We start from the raw sequence: 17997 nt of genomic DNA on the forward strand, positions 1-17997 counted from the left end.
ATCCAACAAGAAGATATAACAATTGTAAATATTTATGCATCCAACATGAGCATCCAAATATATAAAAGTTAATAACAAACATAAAGGAAATAATCGATAGTAATACAATAATAGCAGGGGACTTTAACCACCCACGTACATCAAAGGACAGAAAAATCAAACAGAAAATCACTGATTTTGAATGACACACTGAACCAGATGGATTTAACAGATATATTCAGAATATCCCATCCTAAAACAGCAGAAGACACATTCTTTTCAGGTGCACATAGAACACCATGCATCTTTCCTGAACACAAGGCTATGAAAGAAGAAATCAACTACTAGTAAAAGTCTAGAAACAGCACAAATACAAGGAAGTTAAATAACATGCTACTTAACAATGAATGGATCAACCAGGAAATCAAAGAAGTAAAAAAGTACCTGGAAACAAATGAAAATGAAAACACAATGGTCCAAAATTGTTAGGATGCAGCAAAAGCATTCTAAGAGGCAAGTTTATAGCAATACAGGTCTACCTCAAGAAGTGAGAAAATTTCAAATGAACAACCTAACCTTATACAAGGAACTAGAAAAAAAACACACAAAACCAAAAAGCAGCAGAAGGAAGGAAATAATAAAGATCAGAACAGAAATTAATGATATAGAAACTAAAAAAAAAAACAAACAAAACAAAAACAAAAAAACAATAAAACAGATGAATGAAACCAGGAGCTGCATTTTTTTCCAAGATCAACAAAAGTAATAAACCTCTAGCCAGACTTTTCAAAAAAGAGAGAGAGAGCACAAATAAACCACGAATGAAAGGGGATCACAAATAACAACCAACACCACAGAAATACACACAACTGTAACAAAATATTATGAAAAACTATATGCCAACAAACTGGACAACCTAGAACAAATGGATAAACTCCTAGAAACATAAAACCTACCAAACTGAAGCAGGAAGAAATAGAAAACTTGAACAGACCAGTTAACGGTAATGAAACTGAATCAGTAATCAAAAAACTCCGAACAAACAAGTCTAGGACCAGATGCTTTCAGAGGCGAATTCTAGCAAACGTTTAAAGAAAAGTTAATATCTATTCTTCTCAAACTATTCTAAAAAACAGAAAATGAAGGAAAACTTCCAAATTCATTCTGTGAGACCAGTATCACCCTAATACCAAAACCAGATAAAGACACTACGAAAAACAGAACTAAAGGCCAATATCTCTGGCAAAGACAGATGCAAAAATCCTCAACAAAATACTGGCAAACATTAATAAAAGAAAGGATATGAACTATATGATCATTAGTTGCAGAAAAAGCATTTGACAAAGTACAACATCCATTCATGATAAAAACCCTCAACAAAGTAGGTCTAGAGGAAACATATATCAACATAATACAGGCCATATATGAAAAACCCACAGCTACATCCTCAAAGTGAGAGCTTTTCCTCTATGGTCATAAACAAGACAGGGGTGTCCACTCTTACCACTGTTATTTAACACAGTACTGGAAGTCCTAGCCACAGCAATCAGACAACTAAAAAGAAATAAAAGGCATCCAGATGGTAAGGGACAAGTAAAACTTCCACTATTTGCAGATGAGATGATACTACATATAGAAAGTGAAAGACTCCACCAAAAAACTACTAGAACTGATCAAAGAAGTAGTAACGTCACAGCTACAAAGACTCCACCAAAAAAACTACTAGAACTGATAAAAGAAGTAGTAAAGTCACAGCTACAAAATCAATATACAGAAATCTACTGCATTCCTATACACCAATAATGAAGCAGCAGAAAGAGAAATTTAAAAAACAATCCCATTTAGGGATTTATGTGTATGATTCATAATTTTTTCTCGAAAGAACTCTAACTCAACCTGCATGTGTTCACAGTACAAAAACACAAAAATAAAAGCTCTGAGTATTTTTTGTTTTTTTACTGCTCTTTAAAAAATAATCATCTCTTATTAATCTTATTTTTAACAACAGAATTTTTAAAAAGAGTCAAATGATGGCCCTGGATTCAACATGTTAATTGGATATCTGAAGATTTCACTGCAGATACTTAGCAAAATTTTAACTGCTACATTTCTGTTCGTTTTCAGTACAATGGGTGAAAACAATCAGTTCGCAAGCTTGTTCACTTACACAAGCTGGGTTTAGTATGGTGTGTGGTACGGAGCCAAGTCTCCAACACAGTAGTTGTATTTTGAGTATTTAAAGATCAAAGTACGTTAAGAAGTCCTGTCTGAACTCCTTCCTGTCTATATCCAACAACTTCCTTCCCAGCTAGATTGATCCACTTAATTTTGACCTATCATTAGTTGAAATTCAAGTTAAATTTATCACTAAACTGAAAGAGTGAAGGGAAGGAAAATAGCTAATCTCAATTACGACAATCTATTTTTAAAAATACTAGGACAAGATTCATAGATTCATACAAAATTAGCAAATATATTTTATTGTAAAAATTGCCTTGATCATGTCTGTTTTAAAGATGTAGATATTTGACCTTATTTAGATAAATTCTTGTTGTTTCTAAAAAACTAACCTTCTTAAATCTTCCTTCGGAATTGAGTAACAAGACCGAATCTTTTTCTGCTCCTAGAAAACTTGGAGCCACACTTATGCCCACATAAATCAGCGTGTGGGTTAAAAGGGCAGCAGATCTCCACTTTTTTTCCACCAAAACAGAAGTGACATTTAAAAAGTATTTAATATTCACTGTCCAACATACTCTCCTCACTCGGAACTGCCACCCACAGTAAGGAAGACAACTGGTTTGCATGAAATACCCCTGTAAGATTCCTGTAAACCCTGAATTTTCTCCTCCATCAGTCCGTAAGACACTAGAATCACAAAACCATAATCAAAGCTGCTGCATTTTTTGCGTTATTCCTGACTGTTTTATATCCTAATGCTTGTTTTCCTTTCTTCTTTCACTCCACTTTTAATTTGTCCTATCTTGAGTTTCATATAGCCTTGTAAGTCACCTTAAATCCTTTCTAGAAGAAGGAATAAATAATCATTCCATGTATCTGCAAAAGCAATCTCAATTTACCTTAGATAAAGCCTTAAAACTTTAACTCCTTGCTGCCTCTTAACTATTCTCTACCACACTGAACACAGAAATATTGAAATCCGAGTTCTTTCTTTTTTATCAATGTCCTGTTTGAAGATATTTAAGGCTACATACCAAAAATACAGGAAAAGCACCCATGCACAATTTAAGTTTAGAGGCCCATGATGGAAATTGAATTGTTTGTGCAAATAAAGAAACTGCTTGCTGCACGACTTTTATGTGTAAAGAACGTAAAGCTTCCAGTTCCTTGCATATACTTCCAGTTACGCAAATAGTAAGAGCTCAGTTACACAGCAGGAATTTTTAAATGCTCTGATGTAACACTACTATAGTTTGGTCACTGGCACAGGAGCACTTGTTTAAGCGCTATTTTTAAAGCTACTAATAAACACACCAAATAGCAGAATTGAGCCTCTGCTTAAGTGAGTTGCCTAAGTTGTTGTGAAAGAAAAAAAAATGTGTAAGAGAATCACATTTTTATCTAAATCTGAAATGCCTGCTAATCTATTAGAAAAAGCAGACATTTATAAAATTGGAACTTTCATAAAGTAGTTTAGAGTTTAGTGTTATTAAAAGGAAAATTAGTTATAAAACTAATAAATGCACAGCATAGTATTTCTATTCATCCCATTTTACAGAAATAATGTCCTTTTATTTCCCCCAAAGTTATCTAACCAAGCAACAGATAATCTAAAATTATCAGATTTGCTTTACAGCAAAATTGGATCTTAAAAAGTTTGACACTTCACTCACCTACTGCAGGACAGAGTATTGCCCATATACAGATACTAAATCAATTGTCTAAGCAATTTCTTGTATTTAGAAATTCAGTGCCACTCTTACGGCTCACAATTTGGCTTATGATGCATCTGTAAGCAAACAGCCTGACAAGCACCCTAGTGTATTTCAGGATGACTGACGGGACACAGTGGCTCAAGCACAAGGGGGGGATGGGTGCTCTTAAAGCAATATGCCAATGAAGAGCGACATCAAACAGTAGAATCAGACCTAAAATTTTATTTTTCAAATCTGCAATGAAATGATATATCATCCAGTATAAACTTTTAAACATAACTTTTGTGTGTGCTGTGTTCCCAAAACATTGTGAATTCCAAAGTGGCTTTAAGAATTTTTAAAAACTTTAAATTTAACTGATGAAATTTAACTGATGACAATAAATTAAATATGAGTTGCTATCAGAAATAGGGAAGCAGATCCATGCAGTTTGTCCCCTGCTGTGTTCCTTCCCTATGGCCTGCCTACTTCCCTGGTTAAAACTTGGATCAAAAGATTAGAAAATTTCAATTATGGATATTTCCATATTAGTTTCACTTCAGAAAATATTCAAGTCATACATTGGCATCATTCTCCACATTTGTAATCTCTCCTATATTATTTCACAATACTCTCTCTGCACTGTTCAATCCTTTTTTACAGCAATCAGCTCTTTAAAAAAAAAAAAAAAAAAAAAAAAAAAAAGCTACTCATTTTTAAACACAATCCCTAATTTAGCCAGCAGAGGGTATCATTTGATTCTGAAAGCCCACAGTATTTCATCCAATGACATTTATTTTTATACTTCAACTACAAAATGGGACACACCATCTCAATTTTCGTTATTAAATATGTTTAAAAATATCCCATTTTATTTTGCCTATATTAATTTGACTTTTATATAGCCCATATTAGTGTTTAATACTTCTCATCTGTGGCAAAGTCTACCATTATTTCTTCTATCAGCTCCAAGAGATGCATTGTCATGGTAGTGAGAGAAAGACTAAGAAGTAGCAGAATTGGGTTCAATCATCAAAACGACTTTCCACAACCCTAGATTTTTCTGGGACCAAAAATAGCAAACAAAGAAACAAATAAAAACCCTACGTAAAGATTCCAAGCCCCATTAGAAAATCTAAAACAAACTCCAAAGAAAATAAAACTACACTATAATACAAAATCATTTCTCTTCAAAATTACATATGATATTTGTAAACTGTTAACTAATATTTTCTAATTGCCTTGTTTGGTATTTGTCCATTCTATATGGACAAATTATAATTAGCTACAGCAAAATTCTAGAAGACAGGGATCCTGTTATCACAGAATTATTGTATTTCTCATGAGCATACAATGTTACAACTAACAAAGTCCTCATACAAGCTACAAATTCCTTATTTTACAAATTCAGTTTTGAAAAGCCTGAATATTGATTTGCCTGATTTACTCTAAAAATAAAGATTTTACCATCTAAATAGCCAAAAATCATTAACTACCACAAATTTATCTTGACTGAAGATAAAAATTTTCTATGCTTCCCTGAAGCTATTATCACAAACATTAAGTTTACTAAGTTAACTGGGCAAAAATAAAACAGATCTAAAGGCTCAAAGAGTGAGCTCTCTTTTCAAGCTCCTAAACTTACCCCTAATGACACAGCCTTTATGCTCAAGTATTAAATTTTCCAAAGAGAAAAGAAATAATCATTCTCTTCCTCAATTGTGATTCAAAATAGGAAATTATAGCTTCTTTTCCTTTAAAAGAAAATTCTATTTCTGATAATGAAAGGAAGTTTTGAGTTCCTCACTCTACAAAATCATTTTTTAATAATTGAATGTGGCAGTTTCTTTCCTCATATAATAACTAATGGTAGCTATGTAAAAATCATCTTTTACACTTGGAAATAAAGTATACCATCTTTTCAACTGTAATGGATTTTTTTCAGGAAATTTTGTATTGTTAATTTTCTGAACTGATATAGTCCCTACAATACAAGAGAGATACTTAGAATTATTTCTCAAATTAACTGACAGGATATGCATCCATAAGAAAACTGAAATATCAGTTTTGCAAGTAATTTGCTTATCCTTTTTACCAATCATCAAAAAAAATCTAAAATCATCCGATTAGAATATACAGATAACTAATTTTTTTGCTTTCATCTAACCACTTAATTCTACTGTACTTTCCAACTATGAGTTTGGTTCCTAACACAGGCTCCCCTGAAGTATGTCTCATTCAGCAATTTTTGGTTTCCCTAGTGCCTTAAGAAACTATACCTACAAGGTCTTGTTAGTCTCAATTCTACTTGAGGATAAAAAAAAAAAAATTTTTTTTAACAACAACGCATGGCCTGGGGAGAAATTGAATAGTGAATAAATACTACTTAAAATAATCTTTTACTTTTAGCAAAAATGCCTCCATATATTTTATGTTCAATTTGAATTTGTAACATATTTTTTATATACAGTCTTTCATTTTATTTTGAAAACTACTTATTATTTCCCTAAACTATTGCAGTGGACTTATAACAGATAATATTCACACCAATGAGCAAGTCTAGGGCACACTCTGACTCGGACATCCATTAGGTATGATGAGTTTGAGGTGTGAGTGCCATGTGCAAATGGGTTACGTCCCACAGACAGGTGAAATGCAGGATCCTGAAGTTCAGGAGAAAAATCAGCCCTATAAATAGAGATATGGTCACTATGCATCCATGTTACACCCTAACCCATGAGACTAAATGAGCTCTTCCAAGGTTCACAGCAGAGAAAGATAAGGCAGCCAAGGATAGAACTTTGCAAAACAAGTACCCACTAGGAATGGGAAGAGAAGGTAAGAAATTAAAAGAACAGGCAGAAACACAAGGAAACTGGGTTCAAATTCAAGCTCGACTTCACTCTTCCCCCTTTTATCCTGTTTTCCCCCCATTTTGTGAAATGAGACCTACAAAGTTACTATTAAGAAGTGCTTATAAAATTACCCATAGAATGTAATGGAGTACTGGGGTGCCTGGATGGCTCCATTGGTTTTAAGCATCTGACTCTTGATTTTGGCTCAGGTCATGATCTCACAGTTCATGGGTTCTAGCCCCGTGTTGGGCTCTGTGCTGTTGGAGCCTGCTTGGGATTCTCTGTCTCTCTGCCCTTCCCCAACTCGTGCTCTCTCTCCCTCTCAAAGATAAATAAGTAAACATTTTTTTAAAAAGAATCTAATGGAGTGCTCATTACAGTGCTAATAATTCACCAATTAATTATTCTTATTATGTGGAAAGATACTTTTCTGTTCGTGGGATTCTACTTTTCCAAACCAAAATGCCATTGAATTTTAGAAGGCTGCTGTGAAAGATTGCAAAAAGAAAAAAAAATTGCCTATCTGATTTAAAAATGGATGAAGAATCATTAGGTCCACACATTTTTATTCAGCGAATTGAATCCATTTCACCAAGGGACGTCATCTACCCCATCCATGATAGTAACTTATAATTAAGTAACAAGGAAACATAGTTCTAAAATGGAAGAACTTAAGACCTGCTTCCAAAGTTGTAACATATGTTTAATACAGAAAATCAAAGATACACTAACACATATTAACAAATGGTCTATGTTTATTTAGAGGATTAGATATGGAATGGTTAAAGGACAGAATACTGAACCAAAAGCAATAGAATGGCAATAAGTAAAAAACAGAAACCTCTGGTGTCTTGTTCCCACATAAATTTATGGAATTGTGCCAACATGCTTCATTCCAGAGGAGAGAGTCAGTCACTTGCTGAGGCTATATTAGAGAGAGGGGAAGGAAATCCTTTCTCCCACCATTTCCAAAGATAGTAACAGAAAACTAGAGAATGGTGGATTTCACTACCAAGTAGCCATGTTTATTTTACTCATGTCCCCCACTGGCTCTCTACAAGTCAAGTCTACTAATTTTTCATTTTAATGCAAAAGAAATATATGTACAAAGACAAGGAAAATCAATTTTGCAAAATTCATAATACCCCTAAATTGTCCAAAGAGTACCTGCTAGCCTCACTAAGCTTAACTACAACATCACTCCTATCAGGCCTCCAATTGTACTGAAAAGAATAAAGCTCATCACAGGGTAAGGTAAAGTAATTAAACTCAGTCGTCAGCATAGTGATTCACACTATTTGACTCTAAATGATAATCATACCGACAGTCCAAGTAATTCATACACACATACCCCAAATCACCCCAGCCTTTCTTCTCCTGGATATTGAGAGCACAGAATTAGACTAACACAATTAATCATGTTCCTCAGGTAAAATTCAACTGATAGAACTAGTCTGTGAAAAGTCTGTTGTATTTTATTTTTTGTTATCATAATCTATATCACTTGCCTCAGCTCTGTTCCACTTCTACCTTCCTATAGGTATCCACTGTGTTGTAGTTAATGGATGCCTTTCTAATCAACTTCCCATAACTCTTGACATATATCTTTACAATGGTATATAGCTTTATGTGTGTATGGACTTTCAAATTTACAAAACAGTATTGTACTTCTTCTCTCTTCTCTCTCTCTCCCTCTCTGTCTCCCCCCACCCCATTATGTTTTCGTGATCTAACATGTTGAACCATATACATGCAGTAAACACCATAGATTAGCCCAAGCAACACACAATCCAGCTCTCCCTTGCCTTGCACAGCTATGGAAGCAGGACATTAGGTTTCCCAGACTTCTTTGCAACTCAGAATGGCATGTGACAGAATTCTAGCCAATGAGTGTCAGCTGGTGTCCACTGAGATGCCTTCTGGCAAAGCTTTTGCTTTCCCTATAAAAAAGGAATCAGATAATGTTGCTATGACCCTTGGCCCCTCCTTCTACTATCTCTGGTATGATGCCTGGACATAAATCAGTGCTAAAAAGCTAAGGAAGGAAGATGACAGAGCAAAACTATGCAAAGAGCTCAGGTCCTTGATATCATCAGTTCTGAACTTCTTACCCACAGATTTCTTGTTATTTGAGAAAAATTAGTTCCCAACTAATATAATTGATTTAATTTAGTTTCCATTTGTAGCATTCTATCAGATGCCTTTATAATGTATTTTATCTGTCCGTATCCCTATTCAAGAATATTTAGTATCCAACTCTTTGCTATGGGAAACAGTTCTATAATAAGCATTCTCATACATACTTCTTTGTATACCTATGTAAGAGTCCCTCTAATGCATATACTCTGTTACGGCCTGAATTGCACCCTCCCCAAAATTCATATGTCTGTAATTCTAACCCCTATACTTTAGAATATAACGGTATCTGGAAACAGGGTCTTTAAAGGTAGGATTATGCTAAAATGAAGCCATTAGGGTGGGCCCTATCAATATGATTGGTGCCCTTATAAGAAGAGGTTAGGACACCGACACGCACAAGGGAATAACCATATTGAGGATACAGCAAGAATATAGCCATCTATTAGCCAAGGAGAGAGGCCTCAGAAGAAACCAAACCTGTCAACACCTTGATCATGGACTTCTAACCCTCAGACTAAGAAAATAAATTTTTATTGTTTAAACCAGACTGTGATACTTTGTTATGGCAACCCTAGCAAACTAATACAATTCAGAAGTAGAATTTCTGGGTCAGAATGCATTTGAGCACTCAATTTCAACAAATATTACTAACCTGGTCTCCAAAATAACACCACCAACAGAACATGTAGGCTCACATGTCCCCATCTCCTCACCAGCACAAGATACTGCATGACATTTCAGCTTCTGCCAACACGGAAAGTACAAAGTGGATCTCACTGTTGCTTTAATTTAATTGTATTTTTGATTACCAATGTCATTGGTGATATGCTTGGGGTTAACTAGCCAGCCATTCAAGTATCTCTTCTATGAATTGCTCACTTGTACTTCTTACCCATTTTTCTCCTAGGTTGTCTGTTTTTTCTCACAGATTTCTAAAATTCTCTCTATATTCTATATATAACCCTTTGTCAGTAATAGTCCTTGAAAATATCCTCTCCCTTCTTGATAGGTCTCTCTTTGTATCCATAAACATTCCACCATCTATGTATGAAAGTTCCATTTTCTTCACATCTTTACAGATACTAGGTTATTACCAGGTTATTAATTTTTATAAATCCAATAAGTATGATAAGGTATCTCATCATTATTTTAATCTGTATTTACCCAATAGCTAGTGAAATAAGCTAAATATCTGTTCACTTATTTATTAGTCATTCCAATTTTCTCTTCTGTGAATTACTTTTTGACTTATAATTAACTCATTTCTCTGTTGTTCTTTTTCTTATTAATTTTTTTCAATATTTATTTATTTCAGTAAACTCTATACCCAACCTGAGGCTCCAGCTCTGAGCTGAGGCTATCAGACCCTGAGATCAAGAATCATACATTCCTGGGGCACCTGGGTGGCTCAGTCAGTTAAGCATCTGACTTCAGCTCAGGTCATGATAGCGCGGTCTGTGAGTTCGAGCCCCATATCAGGCTCTGTGCTGACAGCTCAGAGCCTGGAGCCTGCTTCAGATTCTGTGTCTCCCTCTCTCTCTGCACCTCCCCTGCTCACATTCTATCTCTCTCTTTCTTCAAAAAATAAATAAACATTTTTTTAAAAAAAAGAATCACACATTCCTCCACATGAGCTAGCCAGGCACCCCTCCTTATTAATTTTTAAATAATTCTTTGTAAAATGTTATACTAAATCATTTTTTGTTTAATGATCTATGAGTTACTATTTCCATAATAATGCTACATAATAAAACACCCTAAAACTCAGTGGCATAAAACAACATTTATTCTCTCTTGTGCATTTTCAGGTTGGCTGGTGGTTAGGTTGGCTAATCCAAGATGGGCTTGGCTGGGCTTACTCCAAGTTGAAGTTTTGGAATCCAAACCTGTTCTACATGTGTCTCATCCTCCTTGGACAAGTAGGCTATCAGGAGCATGTTCTTCCCATGACAACAACAAAAATACAAGAAGTGCAAGTGGAAAAATACAAATTAAAACTACTTCTCAAATGCCAAACTGACAGAGAGCCCAGTACCTCTCTTATCCCTTAAATAGTTCAAGAATTCCATGGGCCTCTTGACCCCCCATACCTCAAAGAGAGAAAACAAGAGAATATGTTTAGAATACAAGTGGGTCCTGTTGAAGGCTGCTAGTGTTCTACTCCCAGCACACAGTTAACTGACGAAAACTGATCCCCTGAGGTCCATTGTGACCTTTCCACCTGCTGCACTCTTGCGTTGGCTACTACCGTTACTGACATTGGCCATGGTGATTCTTCAAGACAGAACCAGCTTGCTCCCTCAGAGGTATGGCATGGCATCCATGCTTACAGCCTCAGTTTACCAAGCACAGTGGCCAGGTCAGGAGGGCCTTCTGCCTCCTTCTGCTTTCAATCAGTCACAAGCCCAAACAGCCTCTCCCACCAGATAATATAGGCCACAAAAAGGATTTTAATTTAAGGTCTTTGATATTCTTTCTTACTAGGTCCTTTCTTATTCAGGAACAGTTCAATGCATTAAAAAGTTTCTAATAATAAATACATTGTAAAAGAAGGGAGTCCAGGTCTTCATTCTTTTCCTCTCTGAAGGCTCCCAGACTCTACAGATTGTCTCCAGTCCTCCCAGTTTTGACCAGCACTGCAGGTGAAGAAAGACTGGAAAAGATAACTTTTATCAAACCAGAAAAAGACCCTCATACATCAGTACTGAGACACAAGAGGATAAATATCTCCTAATGATTTGCAAACACTGGGGGAACCTTATAGTTTCTAGATAAAATACAGAATTCCCAGGTAACTTTGAATTTCAGATAAACAGTGAATAATTTTCCAGCGTAAGTATGTCCTATGTCCTATGCAATATCTGGGACATACTTACACTAAAAAAAAAAGACAAAACAAAACAAAACAAAAAAACACTGGCTGTTTACCTGAAATTCAAACCTGTGTGTCTTATATTTTCATTTGCTAAATCTGACTACCCTACTTTTTGTATTTCATGAATGGGACAAATTGGGAGGAGGGGGAACTAGAACTCCCTTGTACCTAAATTTAAAGCAGCCTCAGAGCCAGACCCTCACATCTGTGTATCCTGACATCCTGTCAGAGAACGGAGGGCAACAGAGACAACCCAATAACCAGCTCTCATCCCGTTACTACACAGGAGCTGCTTTTTAGACAGCCAGATGTGCTTCCTGGTCACCTCCCAGCAACAGATTTCTAACTACACTCTGCCAGAAGATTTTAGTTCCCAGAAATACAATACGGGATACAAGAAGACAAAGGAAGAATAACATACTGTGTCCTGAGATATGAGAACCCCAACAGGAGGGGTTCTCCAAGATCATGATGTTGTGGTTCATGGGATTAAGCCCCACATCAGGCTCTGCACTGACGGCATGGAACCCGCTTGGAATTCTCTCTCTCTCCCTCTCCCCTTTCCTCCCTCCCCTCCCTCTCTCTCTCTCTCCTTCTCTCTCTCTCTCTCAAAATAAACTTTAAAATAATAATAATAATGATAATAAATTATTTTAAATTATCTAGAGTTGAATTCACCTCCAAGTAGAGGACCAAATAATAGGAATAAGAGAATAGCTGCCCCAATGGATGTGTACCTCCTGTAGCCCAGAAATGTACTGAGATACCTGAGATTTAAGAGAGAGGATATTTAAAATTTAAGAGAGGAATTCTGTAGTTCAAAGTTGATAGTGATGAAGTTCAAAGGGGATACACATATCTCACTTATGACAAACACCAAATAAGTCCCATCTATCAAAAAGAAGCCAATAGGAAAATATCCAAAATAAAAAGACTATATAAGATAAGAGTAAGATAATGTCTTAAAGATAAACAGAAACTACCCTCAAGATAAAAGAAAATTTGGAATACTATCTACTCTGTGCTCTCAGTGAAACATCCAAACACATAAATTTCAGGACAGAAGTGATGGAAAAACCAAATAAAATGAAAAGAAAATCAACTGAAGTGAAAGGCAAAAATAAAAAGAGAGCTAGCAATGATTTAAAAACTTTTTAAATAAGCAAAACCAAAAAGACAATAAATTAATTACAATCTCAATTGGAGAGGGGCTCCTGGGTGATTTAGTCAAGGATCCGACTTCGACTCAGGTCATGATTTCATGTTTCATGAGTTCGAGCCCCACATCGGGCTCTGTAATGACAGCTCAGAGCCTGGAGCCTGCTTCAGATTCTGTGTCTCCCTCTCTCTCTGCCCCTCCCCTGCTCGCTCTCTCTCTCTCTCTCTCTCAAAAATAAACATTAAAGAAAAAATTTTTAATCTCAACTGGAGAAATCACTCCTCTCCTTTATTTGCTGCCTCTCTATCAGCAACTTCATCATTCAAAGGGCAAAAGAAGCAAGGCATAGAACTGCTTAGCCTGGACTTAATTTTTATCAAGAAAGAGAAATATGTTAGTGATGTCAAAGTGACAGGAACCATGGGGAAAACTGAACATATCACCTCAGAGTCCATTACAGCCAAGAAAGAAAACACAAAGCAAAGTAAGACAAGTATCTTCAATTGTTTAGCAGGTCAGAGAAAATATACATATTTCCCAGAGCCAGAAATTCTAAAATGAAAGATAGGTCAAAAAATAAAACCCACTATTAGAAGTCACATGAAGAAAAAATGAGACAGAATGTATGCAAATATAATTTAATGTGGTATACAAGAAGCTTTCTAAAAACCTGAGGGTTTTAAAGGACATACAAGAGAAGAAGGAAGAAGGTAAAGGTAAGAATGAATGCATCAGTATACTACTGGCTTATTAAAAGTGTGGACTAAGCCTAAGATGAACAGAGACTTGTGAAAAACGCTCAAAACAACACCAATATTTTTAGGTTGCATTTGAGGGAAGAAGGACAAGAAAGATACAACCACCCTCCTCCACTCCCAGGCAGAGTTTGTGATATTGACAACAGACAGAAAGGAAAATGACAATATTTTGTGTTTGCTTTCATCTTGTCTACCAAGGAGAGTGGTCTTTATGACAGTAAGATTGTGCCAACAATCTTACTATGCATCTGCCTTCACTAAATGTAACTGTCCTAAGTGACGGAGGAGGGCAGGTCAATATGTATAACAAGATGCAGCTCAGTATGTACATTATGCCTTTTAATTCTTGACCTAAACTAGGATTCTGTAAATTAGCAAGAGCATAATGTATGGATATTGCATGGGCAACCAACAGTGCCTATCACAAGATATTTGATTCTGAAAGCTAGAGTTATGAAAACAGAATTGCTGAATCTAACCAAAAGCAAGTTAATCTTGCAAACTCCCACGGAAACATGACCTATGAGCTCTAGCCTTGGGCTAAGATAGATGCTGATACCGCTTCTAGAGAATCACAGAGAAATCAGTTTTACTTCTTATTCTCCCTTCATTCCTAACCACAAAGAAACAAACACACATTAGAGACCAGGGCCTTTATTTGATTTACTAGTATCTATTCCCAGCACTAAGAATAATGTCTGCTACACATGTCATCTAGAATGAGTGAATTAATTAATTCCAAAGCCAATACCAGAGCAGAACCAATGTAGTCCTTTCAGCAATCCTGCTTCTCAGTCATTCCTAGGGTTCTCAGTGAACTAACTCAGGGCCTCTTTGCATTAATACCACCTCCAGAAATCTTATCAACTGAGACCTAATAATTCACTTATTATTTAATTAATTGTATACCTCCATCCCAATTCCCTACCCCATATGCAGATAAATGCTATATACAGTGTAATTTAAGCAATGCTACCCTAAGTACAAGTCTGCAATGATATAAGGAGCTTGCAAGAATGTAAATCAATGACCATTTCTTCTAAAAAGTCTTGCTACAAAGTCTTAGGGCATAGATGACCTACATTCTGGTACTAACTTTTCTCCTTTCATGGACCAATAACAGATTGAGAACTACTGATCAATACAGCCAATATAAAGTAGGGCCTACAGTGCTCAAGTTCCACTCTCTGAGGGCTTTTCTTTGCACTAAATATTGCCTTCTCCATCAAATCTATTTCCCCACTGATGGAAGAACCTGAAGCAGAACAAGCATACTGGTTAGGATAATGAAGACAGGAAAAAAAGGTGGGTGTGCCAAATAAATTTGACCTAATTTACAATTTGGTACATAGGAACTTAAAATCATTTCTCAAACCCTGGAAGACTGTGAGTAAATTGGTAGCAGATTAAATTGGCTGTGTCCCAGGCACCAATAATACAGTTAAAAACAGTAATCAAGCATGTGAAGATCACATGCAACAGCTAATAGTCCTGTTCACTTTCAAAAATTCTGTAGTCTCAATTATCTGTCACTTTCCATTAGATTTGCAACTTGGCTAAACTCAGGAGCTTCACCCCACAGTACCATGTCACTTAAAATCCAGTATCCTAACAAAAATCAGAAAATAACACTCTCTGAATCTCTAGACTAACATTCCCATGAGCCAGTCATCCTTAAATAAACACTATTTTTTTTAAGTCTTTATTACAAAGTACATAGTTTCTCTTCAGGCAAGACTGAGGGCCAACTTCTCAAACCTTAATCCCTTCTGTTCCAAAGAAAAAATAAAAACACACAAACAGAAATGCATAGGGATGAGAAAAGGGAACCTCATCCTTCCATAGCTCTGGTCTTCCTCTAAATATCACTGAAAAATAAAAGTGCACAATTTAAAAAGGTTTAATACAGGCACAATATATTCTTTAAGAATTCACAACCCTATACCTCAACTCACCTCCCACCAAATAATACTGATATCTCTATACTCTCTCTACTTTGATTTCTCTGGAGAGCCACCACCTCCTAAAGTCAAATAGTTTTGCTGACCACCAATTCCTTGGCTTTTTCCCTTCAATATAGTCTATTTCTACAACCATAGCTCCTAATTTCAACAATAACAAAATTAAAACTTCACTATCTTCTCTGACTCCCACTCTAGCTATGCCCCTTTCCAATCCCATGTTTTCCTAAACAGAAAAACCTAATACTGAATTTCTGCTCTTGTATGTTCCCTCTACTTTTTTCTTTCACTCTGCTGCCTACAGATTTCTCCAAATACTTCTAATTTCTCCAAGAGTTTATTATAACTACAGTATTTATCCTTCTTAATTCTGCTATTTCTTTGTCAGAGTTGGCTCTTAAAATTCATATAAATCAGAACAATGTATAGATGGTCCTCTAAAAAAAGTCATTTATAACTTCTATTGTTCAAAAGTCCAAAATAATATAGTCAATAATACTATCTCTTAGTTTCAGGCAGAGCTGAAGCATTTTCCTGACATGTAGCTTTGTTGATATCTGTAAAGTTGATTAAGTTGAAAATTTGTAAATAGAGATTCTGTCCTTCCAAACACTTAGTATATTGCTATTTACATACCTGATAACAATGTTTTACATATCAGAGACATTCAATAAAGATGTCATTTGGTAGACAAGGAATTTTACAAAGTCTTAAAAGAAAAACAGTAAAAAACCATCTTCTTAAAAATCACAGCCTTTGTCTTCAACTCAAATGCCCTACAATCCAAGTCCACATTTAAGAATATAGTTTGAAGAATCAGACCTACAGAGAACAAACTGATGGTTGCCAGGAGGTGAAGGGGAAGATGGGCAACATGGGTGAAGAGGAGTGGGAAATATAGACTTCCAGTTATGAAATGAATAAGTCACGGGAATAAAAGGCACAGCAAAGGTAATATAATCAATCATATAACAGCACTATATGGTGACAGAAACTACACTGTGGCGAGCATAACAGTAGTGTACAGAGATGTTATATCACTATGTTGTACAACTGAAACTAATGTAACATTGTGTGTCAATTTTACTCAAATAAAAATTTTTTTAAAAATACAGTTTAAAGAAATTATCTTTAAAATAAATAAAGACACACACACACACACGCAAAGATATTTACCATAGCACTTAGGTATTCAACAATAATTAAGAAAATCATATTCAGTAACTTGGGAAATTGTTACACATTAATTTAAGATAATATCTATGTAGAATAGGTAATGTTACATGGAAAACGTTTTGGTATAATGTTAAATGTAAAAGCAAGGTCTCAAATTTTATCAACAGTATTACTGTAATTCATTTCAAAGCCATGCAGAGAAAAAAGACTAAAAGGAAATGCATCAATGAGATGACAGGTAATTGTTTTTCTGTGCTTTCAAAATTCTACAATGAGCTCATATTACTTTTATGATGAAAAGAAAATAAATTTTATTATAAAATCCCAATATTTTACTCAAGTAAGAAGGAAGACAACAGACTATGTATAGGAGGGTAACAAATGGAAATAGTTGTGTCCATACTGTCTGTATTCTGGGTTTTTCCATTTAACAAATTTGTCCTTTGCTAATACTGAGGTCATTTTTTATAGTGAATAATGAAATTTTAATAGTGCATCCAAATACACCATTCAAATTTAGCTGTTGATAATCGACATCTCCAAATCACAACTATTTTCAATATGTTGACCTTTCCATGTGTCTAAATAAGTTAACCACAAACCCAGATGCAAAGCTAATGTGAAATCTTATTTTTCATACTTGCGTGTTGTAAGCAAATCGTTGGATTTCATGTATCTTCAAAGACACTGTAACAGGCTTTCTTAGTGGTGTATATCGGTGACTCAAAACTTGTACAATTGATAAACTTCTGATGCCTAAACTAAATTTCTTCTGGTTTCTATTTGAACTCATTCCTTCCAGTTCTGTCCTCAGTGCAACGGAGAGCAACTGTTCAGTCACTCAGACCCCCTTTACATTCTCTTTACAGTATTGATTATTACATTCCACATAGTGTGATTTTTATTTGATTATAAATGATGGTAAAACAGTTCTGAGAGAACTCAACCTCTTAATATTACTGCCAATTATAAAACAAATACATGAGAGAAATATTAAATTTAGGAATTAATGTTTTTGCCACTATCTCATTTGAAAAATCTTCCATTTACTGTGAACAAGCTTTTGGTTGAAATTAAAATCCCTTCAAACATTTTCTATCTTTGCTTTCTTTTGCCCCAGCCCCATGCCAAAGCACAAGCATCCAGGCCGTATCTTATCTTTTCCTGCACAGTATTGCAATCGGCTTTTTATAGCCAGAAACTCTCTGAATGCAAAGCAC

The 17997-nt window shown here is 35.3% G+C and overlaps 1 protein-coding gene across 4 annotated transcripts in view; it reads right to left on the reverse strand.

The window, feature by feature from the left end:
* Positions 1 to 17997, reverse strand: part of CTNNA3 (catenin alpha 3) — a 1810934-nt gene that overhangs the window by 1738684 nt on the left and 54253 nt on the right. The window contains exon 1 of one of the 4 annotated variants that reach the window (XM_086679822.1): positions 17418 to 17751. The exons of 2 other annotated variants lie outside the window; for them this stretch is intronic. The gene's annotated coding sequence lies outside the window, so the exon portion shown is untranslated. Of the gene's footprint in view, positions 1 to 3833; positions 3971 to 17417; positions 17752 to 17997 lie in introns of those variants that run through there. One more of the 4 variants, XM_086679820.1, reaches the window with a different exon arrangement.

This window comes from Puma concolor, chromosome D2 (assembly GCF_028749965.1).
Source record: "Puma concolor isolate L17-30 chromosome D2, mPumCon1.1.hap2, whole genome shotgun sequence".
NCBI lineage: Eukaryota > Metazoa > Chordata > Mammalia > Carnivora > Felidae > Puma > Puma concolor.